Source organism: Ambystoma mexicanum (genome assembly GCF_040938575.1).
Source record: "Ambystoma mexicanum isolate Mex_15411 chromosome 12 unlocalized genomic scaffold, UKY_AmexF1_1 Mex_chr12_unloc.2, whole genome shotgun sequence".
NCBI lineage: Eukaryota > Metazoa > Chordata > Amphibia > Caudata > Ambystomatidae > Ambystoma > Ambystoma mexicanum.
Genome location: NW_027182323.1, coordinates 12,656,383 through 12,668,194, shown reverse-complemented (window position 1 = coordinate 12,668,194; position 11,812 = coordinate 12,656,383). Strand labels below are relative to the sequence as shown.

Sequence of the window (11,812 nt, the reverse complement as noted above, 5' to 3'; positions counted from 1 at the left end):
AAATGCGATTTTTCTTTCGAAATGATTTGGCGAGCAGCTCTATTGATCTCCTTCCTGACATCCCACCCGTTTTGTTCCATTGTACTTGCTGGTTACAGAATAAACAAAGAAATGGAAAATCCGATGCTATAACTGGGGCAATATTACAACAACAAAAAAGGAAGGAAATGAGGTCTAGGATTGCAGATGTCTGTTTCTTTGCAAGAAGACCGAAGAACACAATCAATCAGCCGAAATAGCTCAGTTGGGAGAGCGTTAGACTGAATATCTAAAGGTCCCTGGTTCGATCCCGGGTTTCGGCGGGGGATAATTTTAAAGGTTTTTCATGCTGCTCCATTTGATAATCAGAATCTTTTCACACTTAAAGTTATCATTGAATGGCAGACGATGCAGTGGAAATAAATCTCTAATTCTTATTTTTCTACCATATCTCCCCAAATGTAATTTCCATGTTAAAACTTGTTGCTCATTTCAACATGTCCTGTCTGTGCCATGAAATGGAAAAGAGACTTATAGGGGTCATAATATTTCAATGTGACTCAGGGCACATATGGCCATAATTCACAACTCACAGTACTGGGCATTATTTAGTTTAATGCTTTTGCAAAGATTTCCAGTTGCATAGGTGTTTTTTTTTAAAGGGCTGCGGTTGAAGGAATAGGTGAAGTGGTGACAACTTTTGAATTTGCGCGGGTGGGGTGGGGTAGGGTAGGGTAGGTGGGTGAACCATTTGGTGCAACTTTTGACCCAGATGATGTCCTGGGAAATTATATTCTACAGAATGCCATCACACAACATGACATCATAAGCAGTGACATCCAATTACCTGTGAGCGACACACAGTCCTTGTTAATGATGTCCAGTTTCCCACCAAAACAAAAAGTGATGGATTTAAGGTTTTGCAGAAGTCATAATCACTGGCAAGTGCCATTCTTCTGTGTAACCTTCCCTATAATTATGTTGGCCAAGAATATCTTCACCAGCATATACAAAACACCAGTGCAGAGTAGAATCCTGTCACTGTGATGCACTGTACACGGAGCACCCGTAAATTAACTCTTGCCAAATAAAGCACGCAGCAGGTGTTTTCTTTCAACACACACCACTCGTGTCTATTGTTTTTGTCCGGCTAAGGTGATGGTGGTTCGGGAAGGGGGTAAGGGCGTGGGCGTCAAATGTTTCAAGATCGGGGGGTGGGGGGTGCAGCTATGCCCCATGAAGCAGTATAAGTGTTCCAATTTTCTAATTTATCTTGCGGAGGGCAAGTGTGTGTTGATGCGGCTAAACCGGGTACCGCACCAATCACACAGGACTGGATAGGGAGACAAGGGGTGCAAAAAAGGATGGAGCGGAGATGGACCCACCACGGTGCCGGGCTTTGTCTGTATATCTGGTAGAGAGTCGCAGGGCTGAACGTCGGAGGCGGTCTGCGGATCAGAGGCAGGATCTAGGCAGTGGCAGAAGATCAGAGGGGCGTTTCGTTCCCCCAGGCAAGGTTTTATACATCCCGGTCCTATCCAGTCCCCAGACAGTGATCGAGCACGGGTGCAACCGAAAACTACCCTCCCTCTCTCTCATAACTATATTGTTTCTGTATCAATTTTCTCTCTATTTTACTGTCGTACTGAGCACTACTTTGTTCGTTTTTTCAGAGCCCCGAGGCGGAGTTATGAGGTGTATACATAAATAAAGTGCAGGTTGAGACCACAAGGGTCCACTGCAACCAGGAGTTAGAGCACGGCACCCAGGGGTACAAGTCCTTAGTAATGGCCACAGGGCAATCCAATGATTGAGGAGGGTTGTGGGGGGGTTTGGGAACTGCAACAAGAGACAGCGTCTGCCATGGGGCTAAGCTGCCAGCTAACAGGTAAGTATGTACATTGAAATGAGGAGGGTCAAATAAAGAAAAGGGGAAAGAGGGAAAGGATAGGAATGGAGGGAGTTACGAGATTTCAGCAAGGGAAGTGGTCGGTCAGTGGTTTCAGCTGGGAGCTTTGCCCCCATGAAAGGAGTGTTCAAGCTGCCAACCTTGGTGCCATTTGCCCGGGTGCCTGGATGAGGAGTCCAAGAATGTCTTCACCGGCATATCCAGGATGCCAGTGCAGAGCAGAATCGTACTAAGTTAACTCTTGCCAAATAAAGCACCGCTAGGGAAGATTTTCCTTAGGTGCAATTTTCCCTCTGTTTATGGACCGCTCCAAACTTTTTGCTTTTGTTTGGCTAACCTAACCGGACTTTTTCCTGTGGAGCGCAGCCTTCAGCTGCACTCCTCTGGGCTTTTGTTCATCTGTTATGGGGATACTGACACGTCCTTCATACTGTCAGTACTGACAAACTATATTTCCCTTAGTCTTTGATTATGTTGTCATTTCTTGATAACTTTTGATCTATGTGCCAAGTACCTTACAGTAACGCACATAGGGGTCCTTTTGTTTTATCGCCCTAGACACACTCTAAGGATTTTCTGGTGACTGTACAGGTGTGCCTGGGACAAACTGGTGGCAGCAGTTTACTTTTATAGTATTTGTAATTCTTTTTAGTTAACCATACTGCGTTTACTGCGTTTGGCTCAAGACTGTGGCCACTGCCGAAATGGCTCTGGCACAAAGTCTTTTGTTCTGTCCTTTGTCCATTTTGTCCCTTTGTCTTCCCCCAGCTCGATCAGACAAGGGCTTTGGGCATGCAGCCACCCGTGAAAACCACAACTTTCGCGGGCTCCTGCATGTCACGTGTGCTAATGCCCAGGAAGAGGATTGGGACTCTCTGGTCCCAATCTACACTACTGGTGCCAGTATGTCTGGTATGCCTGAATGACTGGAACCAATGTGGACCGCGATTGGTTCATGCCTGACGTTCATGCAAGAGAGCATATCTTTTGTTGGCTATCCTAGATTTGAGCATGAAACAAATTTCGGATGAGAGAGGGGGCTCTGTATCCATTCCAGGTCTATCAACTGAAGTTCTCTCCAAACTACATAAGGACCAAGTATCCTGAATTGCCAAAGGAGACCTTTGGAACCACCAGAGAAGTGCTGGAAGGTTTGGCACCCTGAGCCTGCTGTTGTTCCGTCAGACCCCTGCTCTTGTATCCACCACAGAAGGCCTGCAAGTGCGCTTCGACCATTTGGAGTAGGGGGAACAACTACTCTCAGCACCTCCTGATTACCCTCAAAAAGAGCCTCATCAGAAGTGTTCCTGGGCCATCCAGCAAACTGACAAGCTTGAACCTGGGGTATCGCATAGGAGCACTGCTGTTCCGAGTTGAAACTCGAGACTTGGGAAATCGCTAGCTTGTGGTCCTGGGCCCTCTCCCGTCAAATGTTGTCCTAGCTCCTCTGGGTCGCGATTTAAAAGAGTGTGTCATGCCGTGAGCATTTGCAGTACCTGCATCGCCCGGATGTGGTGACGGTTATTGTATTAGCTTTGCCTGCCTGCCCCCTTGTGCCCTGTGATGTGCTGCACTGGAACTGTCCTCTTTTCTTCATCGTGAGCTGAGAAAAGGCTACTGTCCCGCCACAGACGATCGTCCTGTCCCGCTGCTGCTGAGAGCCAGAGCAACGTGCAACTGCAGGGGTTGAACCTACAAGCTACCTGGCCTACACTGGCAAAGTTTGGCCCAGACTGTGTCGAGGGTGGGAGAGTACTTGCATCACTTACCGTCTACCCGCTATTCTCCAGTTCCTCCAGGAGGGTTTTGACAAGGGCATAGCGATCTCCACACTTTGCTCCCAATGGGCCTCCATTAAAATCCTCTTGGGGGACTCTGATGGCCACCTGGATGGGGAGGTGTTGGTGGGGAAGTTTCTTCGGGGTGTCTCTGCTTCCCGTCCTTGTACCTATAAGGGCCTTCCCCCAGGGATCGTCCTCCAGACTTAAAGTTCCTTCAGGGGCATCCCTTTGAGCTCCTGTCGGAAATTGATATCAAGCACCTTACTCTGAAGACTGCTTTCCTGATTGCCATCACGTCTGCCCATAGGCTGGGGGAGGTTGGGGCTCTGTTGTGTCAACCCTCTTTCTTGAGAGTTCTGCCGGACTCTGGTTTTGCGGTGTGATCCCAAGTTTCTGCCTAAAGTTGTGTCTCAGTTTCACACTTCTCAGGATCTGGTTCTCCCTGCGGTTTTTCAGAAACCCCAGGCGCCGAACGAGGTGGCTTGGCATGCCATTGAGGTGCGGCGGGCAGTTCTGGAATATTTGGCTCGGACTGCCCCTTTCCGGCAGTCTGATAGTCTCTTGGTTACTTGTGGCCCCGTGGAGCGGGGCGTAAGGCCTCTGTGGTTTTCATTAGCCGGTGGATCCGTACTGTTGTCTCCATGTCCTATTTGGTTTCTGGCCTGCCTGTACCTGACCACGTTCAGGGTCGATCTACCAGGGGGTTAGGCTGCTTCCTGGCCAGATGCTGTTATCTCTACAGAAGATTTGGGCGTTTCTCTACAGGGGTTTGGCTGAAACCTGGGCGGGTCAGAGCACCTTTGTCAACCACTATCAGTTGAACGTCTCTCACTCTAGGGATGGTTCCTTCAGGGTTGGTGTTTTGGCTGTTGGGATGTGATTATTGGAGTCAATAAAGGTGTTTTTTTTGTTGCTGCACTTCTGTCTCTGTGTCTCATTGGGACCTCTCCCTGTTGCTGCTATGGTATGCCTCATGAAGTAAGTACTGGGTCGAGGAAGAGTGGACGTGGAGGTAATGCTCTGATTACTTACCAGCAATCTTCATTACTCCTAATCCTACTCTTCCTCGTCACAGTACTGACGACCGGCCTCTCCCTCCCTACGGGGGTTCCCATGCTGCGGCTTGAATACGTTAAACAGGAAGCTGAGGGGCAAGGGGAGAAGTTAGACAAAAGAAAAGAAATAGAAGAAAGTCCTGTATCGGAGGCAGGGGCCTCATGAAGTAAATGCTGTGACGAGGAAGGGTACGACTAAGAGTAATGAAGATTACCTGTAAATTATTAGAGCAATTTGTTGTATAATTCTCACAATAAATGATAGGAGGCGGTGTGGTTGCAAGTTGTGTGCTTTTATTCTTCTGTGCCACTCAAGTAAATCTGCAACATATATGATATGAGTCAATGATGGGCAACAGGCCCTGGAGCTGCGACACAACTCGTGTACATGCTGAGAGTCTCTCTTGCGGCTTGGAGGCCTCTTCTTGGGAGGAGCGCCCGGGAGCGCGTCCTGCTGCGTGGCTTTCTCCCGCTCGAATGCCTCGCTGAGCGCGCGGGGCCCGCACTTCCGGCCGCGCACGTGATCTCGCGAGACCAGCAGGTCTTGCGATATCTCTACACACTTCCCCCTGATAATGCAAAGGCAGTTCATTGCAATACATAGTCATTGTATCTCACCGGTCTTCTGTGTTCCCTTCGCGGACGATCGCCTCTCTCACTGCACACGTCCTGCTGGTCATTTTCTCGCTCGAGAGTTGGGGCATCCACTTGAATCTCATTTCCTTCAACTTCTCTTCTGTCTGTCTCCGGCTCTCGTTCTTCCCCCCTCTCATTGTCCATTACTCCTTCAGCTTCAGACCTTTCATAAGTCTTTTCTCTCTCTTGCCTCTTTTCAAACGTGGCTACTCTTTCCATGTTCCATGTGTGCCCATCTTCGGTGCGGACATGGTTGGCTCCTCGGTGAATCACCTTCACAGGTCCGCTGAACCGTGAGCCCGTGATCTGATCCTTGGTCGGTAACCGTATTTTGATCCAATCTCCTTCTTTTACTTCTGACTCTTGTTTGGTCCTTCTTCTTCTGTCGCTCCACCTTTTCATGCGTGCCTTGTTGTTCTCTATTCTCCACACCACTTCCGACATGTTTACTTCTTCGTCTTCTCTTACTTTGGCCAACCATGGCGGTACTAGCGTGGATGCTGCTCTCCTCCCTCTCAGCATGCGAAAAGGAGAAATTTGGGTGATCCCGTTGGGGGTCAGTCTGTGAGCTGCGATGGCCTCTTTTGTTGTTTTGAGGGGATCCAATCCTGAAGCGGTTGCTAATTGGATGGCTCCCTTAATTAACCTATTGGCCCTCTCGACGAGCCCATTTGCTTGGGGATGGTAGAGTGCTGCTTTCTTCTGGTGTATGTTGTGCTTCCTCAGAAACAGTTCCATGTCTCTGGATATAAGTTGTACTCCGTTGTCTGTTACTAACTCGTTGGGGAGCCCTTCGCTCTGAAAAATGGCCGTCAGGACCTCTATTACGTTTGCGGTCGTGATGTTAGGAACAAACTCGGCCTCGACCATTTCGATAAATAGTCCACTAGCACTATGCCGTACCGATGCTCGGGCGCCATCGTCTCCAATGGTCCTATGAAGTCTAGACCCACTTTTGACCACACCGCTTCCGGGGTTTCTGTGGGAATCATGGGCGCCTGTCCGATTTTCAGGCGCTTGTCACTGTTGAGACACTCATGGCATCTCTCAATCATGGTGCGGATCTCCAGGTCCATGGACGGCCACCAGTAGGTTTCTCTCACTCTGCAACGTGTCATGGTGTTCCCCAGATGGCCCGCAGGGGCCCTGCACAGAATGATTTTTCTCATGCCTGCGGGCGAGATTATCTGGTCGGTTTTCATAATTATGCCGTCGGCTTCTGAGATCTCATCTGCCACTTTCCAATAAGGTCTCATACCTTCTGGCACTGCCCTTTGTCTGGCCATCCGTTTTTGATCCATTCTGATTCTCACCATGGTAGGATCCTTTCCGTCTTCTTCCATCCAGTGTTTTTCGCTGAGTTCCAGGTAGTCGGGCGCCTTGAGATCTGTAATGGATGCTACAATGCATTCTTCTTGTAAGAAAGTGGTGGCATTGTCCTTGCCCTCTGGCAATCTTGACATGCAGTCTGCCTGCAAATTCTTCCATCCGGAGATGTGTTGCACCTCGAAGGTGTATTCCTGCAGTTTTGCTGCTATGCGTGCTAATCGGGGTGTTGACACTTTGGTGCCACCTGAGCTGAGCATGTGGATGAGGGGCTTATGGTCGGTAACCAACTTGAACTTCGTGCCCCACACATATGTCCTGAAATGTTCCACAGCCCATGTACACGCTAACATCTCCTTCTCTATGGTGGAGTAGTTTTGTTCAGCTGACGATAGGGCTTTCGAGGCAAACGCTACCACATGTTCCGTGTCGCCCTTCTTCTGAGTGAGGACCGCCCCTAGTCCATATGCACTGGCGTCTGTAGTGATGACTGTACTCCACTCTGGGTTGAACGGTTGCAAGCATGGCGCTTCAACTATGTGTTGTTTTATGCTTTCCACCGCTTTCTTCTGATCTTCCTGCCATGTGTACTCCGACCCTTTTTTGAGGAGCTCTCGGAGCGGTGCTGAGGTTTCCGAGAATTTGGGGATGAATTTTGCATAGTACTCTGCCAACCCGAGGAATGACCTCACTTCGTCTTTGTTGGTGGATTCTGGAGCTTTAATTAAGGCCTGCAGTAAGTTTTGCTTGGGACTTATACCTTTCTCTGATATTTTGTACCCCAAATACTCAACTTCTTTTGCTTTGAACACACATTTTTGGTACCTTAATCTCACACCCGCTTTTTGCAGTTTGGTGAGGACTGTTCTCAATGTGACGTCGTGCATCTGTTCGTCCTTTGCGTAGATAACGATGTCATCCTGGAAATAAGCCACGTTCCTGATGTTCCGCAGTAGAGCATCCATCATGCGTTGAAACGCTGAGGCTGCAGATGATAAACCAAATGGCATTTTGGTGAACTGGTACGTGCCAAACGGGGTGATGAAAGCGGTGAGTGGCTTGGACTCCTTGTGCAGTTGAATTTGATAGTAGGCGTTCCTCATGTCCAGTTTCGAGAATACTTTGGCCTCCTTGATCATGAGGATTAACTCATTTATGCTCGGCAGTGGGTTGCTGTCTGCAATATCTTCCAGGTTTAGGCTGCGGAGGTCAATGCATACTCTTAGCTCTTGTGAGTTCTGTTTCTTTATGAGTACCACTGGGCTCAGCCACTCAGAAGCTTCAATTTCTTCGATGACGCCATCTTTCTTCATTCTGTCCAGTTGGCTTCTGAGTGTGTCTTTTGCCGTTGCCGGTGCTGGCCTTAATCTGTGCTTGACCGGGACTGCGCTGGTTTTGAGTAATATTTTGTGGACGAAGCCCTTGATGTGACCAGGTTCTTCCAAAAATAGTTTGGGGTAATCACTTTTCACTACTGGTGCGCTCCTCCAACTGACTGACAGTACCTGATCCTCTGTGCTGGGGTGCAGCTTGATTTTCAGTTTCGCCTGGTCGTCCCACCCTAATACCGCTGGGCCTTCTTGACTAAAGTAAACTTTGGTGGTGGTCTCTCTTCCTTTGAACTCTACTTTCCCTTTGATGTAGCCCAACAAGTCTACAGACGCACCACCAAAAACTGTAGGCTTGTGCCGTGTGCTGAGTACTTGGACCGTCTCTGTACCCATCATCTCTTTGTACGTGCGTAGGGGTATTATGGTGAGATCAGAACCCAAATCAGCCATGACCCTTGTTTCCAGTCCATTTATTTTGATTGCACAGTGGGGCTTTTCCCTTCTGGCCCGTGAGCTGTTCACCATGATGACTGTCGGTCTCCCTTCATCTTCCGAGGACGAATCCCTCTCTGTGTTGTGTTCATCGTTGACACTCGTGATCTTCTTGTTGCGCCACCGAGACACGATTGAGAAGTGACCAATCTTTTTGCATACTGAGCACTCCTTGTCTCTTGCTGGGCACTCTCTATCGAAGGCTAGATGCTTCGTGCTGGTGCACCTGTGGCATTTCAACGGTTCTTTCTTCCCCCATTTTCCTTCTCTCGCATCGAGGACCGGCCTCTCCTTTTTTGGGCGGATTGCCACTGATTGAACTTCGGTAGGGCCGTGGCCGCTCGCGAATTCTTTCCTTCTGCCTACCGTCTCCTCAACTGCTCTCGCTATTTCAATAGCTTTTTCCAGCTGCAATTCCTTCTCTAAAATGAACTTATCTTGTACTTTTCTGCTGTTGGTGTGGACCACCAGCATGTCGCAGATGAGAGTCTCAGCGTTGTTACCAAAACTGCAGAGCGCCGCCAGTCCGCGCAGTTTGGTGACATAATCATCAACGGGTTCGGACGCCTCCTGTTTGCGCCTGTAGAACCGAATCCTGTGCAGGACGGTATTCACCTTGCTGGCGAACCTTTTAACAATCCTTTGCACAGCCTCCTTGAATACATCATCATTATCACCCGCTACCGGCTCCGGGGTGAGACTCTCAAACACCCTCTGTCCTTCAATGCCCAGGGCATTTAGTAACATCGCCCTGCGTCTCGCCGCCGAGTAGCCCGCACCGCCCATGGCCTCTACATACGTTGTGAATACGGGTTGCCATTGTGGCCACGGAATGGCAAGCCTACCTGGAGTTTGCAGGAAGGGCGGTGGTGGTGTCGCTCCTTGCATGGCTCCACGCGGGTTTTAGTGATGATCATCGTCGCCAATTATGTTGTGTAACTCTCACAATAAATGATAGGAGGCGGTGTGGTTACAAGTTTTGTGCTTTTATTCTTCTGTGCCACTCAAGTAAATCTGCAACATATATGATATGAGTCAATGATGGGCAACAGGCCCTGGAGCTGCGACACAACTCATGTACATGCTGAGTCTCTCTCTTGCGGCTTGGAGGCCTCTTCTTGGGAGGAGCGCCCGGGAGCACGTCCTGCTCCGTGGCTTTCTCCCGCTCGAATGCCTCGCTGAGCGTGCGGGGCCCGCACTTCCGACCGCGCACGATATCTCTACACAATTCTAAATAAAGTTTGACTTAACTGCTGCCCAAGCAGCAAAGAAAGAGGAAGGGAAGAGAAAGGAAGCCAGGTTTATGGACACAGTTAGAGAGGATTGGATACAATAGTCACATGGAAACAACATTCGACCTATCATAAACGGACTACAAACAGCTGTTTTAATGGGAAATGTTGTTTTTGTGATGGTTTCTTTTTAATATTGTTTGCTTTAATGCTGCTCGAGAAAAGAGAAGAGTAAGCATAATTCGGGCCTCCAGTCTTGACCCAGAATCCGAGCACAGGCAACCTTGTCCTGCTAAAAAGGAAGACAACTCACCTTTCAACCAGCACAAACGATCACAATCTGGTTTCCAAAAGTCATAAAAATGTTGAGAACCGGTCCTTCAATGTGACCAAATACAGCGCAGTATAAGTGTGCGGTTTCCATTGATATTACGTGGCAGAAGTGTTTTATTAGCAAAATGTCCTTCGAGCCGGATTTGAACTAGCGACCTAAGGATATCTGATACACCTCACTACAGTCCTCCGCTCTACAAACATGCCACAGCATGCCACCAATCTCTGGACTGGCTGATGGAAAATGTGCAGTTTTAAGGAGTTCAAACACATTCTACAAGTGAAAAATAACCTCTCAATCATTGTGGGATTGTTTTATATTGAAACACTTTCAGCAAATGCATAGTTTAAGCACGTATCATGCCACAGCATGTCACCAATCTCGGGACTAGCTGATGTCAAATTTACTGTTTAAATGACTTTAAAGACATTAAACAAGTGAGTAAAAAGCCTCACAATCATTGGGAGATGTTATAAATCAAATTAACAAAAAGAAAAATGTGAATTTTGACAGCTTCCTAGAACTTTTAACCTTGTGCACTGCAGTCTGAAGCTCTACCATTGCACCAATGCTTTAAATGGCAAAATTGATGCTGCTAGTTCTTATGACCTATTCAAACAGCTGGGTCTGAAAGTCCCTTTTCAGTGTCAATTCTAGCATGGCATGCCACCTAGATATTTCTTTATATCTGCTTCAAATCAGTGTTTCATTGCTTCAAAATTACTTCAGGCACCTCACCTCTTAGTCTCTTGTCTTATGTTTCATACCTTTCAGCAATTGAATGTTTGAAAGCACTTGGAACTCCAGCATGCCACAGCATGTCACCCCTCTCGGGACTAGCTGATGTCAAATGTACTGTTTAAATGACTTTAAAGACATTAAAGAAGTGAGTAAAAAGCCTCACAATCATTGGGAAATGTTATAAATCAAATTTTTAAAAAAAGAAACATTTGATTTTCAACAGCTTCTTAGAACTTTCAACCTCTGCACTGTAGTCTGAAGTTCTACCATTGCACCAATGCTTTACATGGGAAACTGCTGATGCTAGTTCTTATGACCTATTCAAACAGCAGGGCTTGAAAGTCCCTTTTCAGTGTCAATTCTAGCGTGGCATGCCACCTAAATTTTTCTTTATATCTGCTTCAAATCAGTTTTTTCATTGCTTCAAAATTACTTCAGGCATCTCACCTCTTAGTCTCTTTTCTTATGTTGCATACCTTTCAGCAACTGAATGTTTGAAAGCACTTGGAACTCCAGCATGCCACAGCATGTCACCCCTCTCGGGACTAGCTGATGTCAAATGTACTGTTTAAATGACTTTAAAGACATTAAACAAGTGAATGAAAAGTCTCACAATCATTGTGAGATGGTATAAATCAAATTTTACAAAAGGAAAAGAAAATGAATTATTTGGACAGAATCATAGAACTTTCAACCTTGTGCACTGTAGTCCGAAGATATACCATTGCACCAATGTTTTACAAAGGAAAATACTGGTGCTAGTTCTTATGACCTATTTAAACAGCAGGGCCCGAAAGTCCCTTTTCAGTGTCAATTCTAGCGTGGCATGCCACCTAAATATTTCTTTATATCTGCTTCAAATCAGTGTTTTCATTGCTTCAAAATTACTTCAGGCACTTCACCTCTTAGTCTCTTGTCTTATGTTTCATACCTTTCAGCAATTGAATGTTTGAAAGCACTTGGAACTCCAGCATGCCACAGCATGTCACCCCTCTC

General features: G+C 47.4%; 1 non-coding gene across 1 annotated transcript; it reads left to right on the top strand.

Annotated features, from left to right (window-relative positions):
* Nucleotides 1–229: 229 nt before the first annotated feature.
* Nucleotides 230–302, top strand: TRNAF-GAA (transfer RNA phenylalanine (anticodon GAA)). Its single transcript has one exon. It is a non-coding gene; the product is annotated as a tRNA-Phe (tRNA).
* Nucleotides 303–11,812: the final 11,510 nt, after the last annotated feature.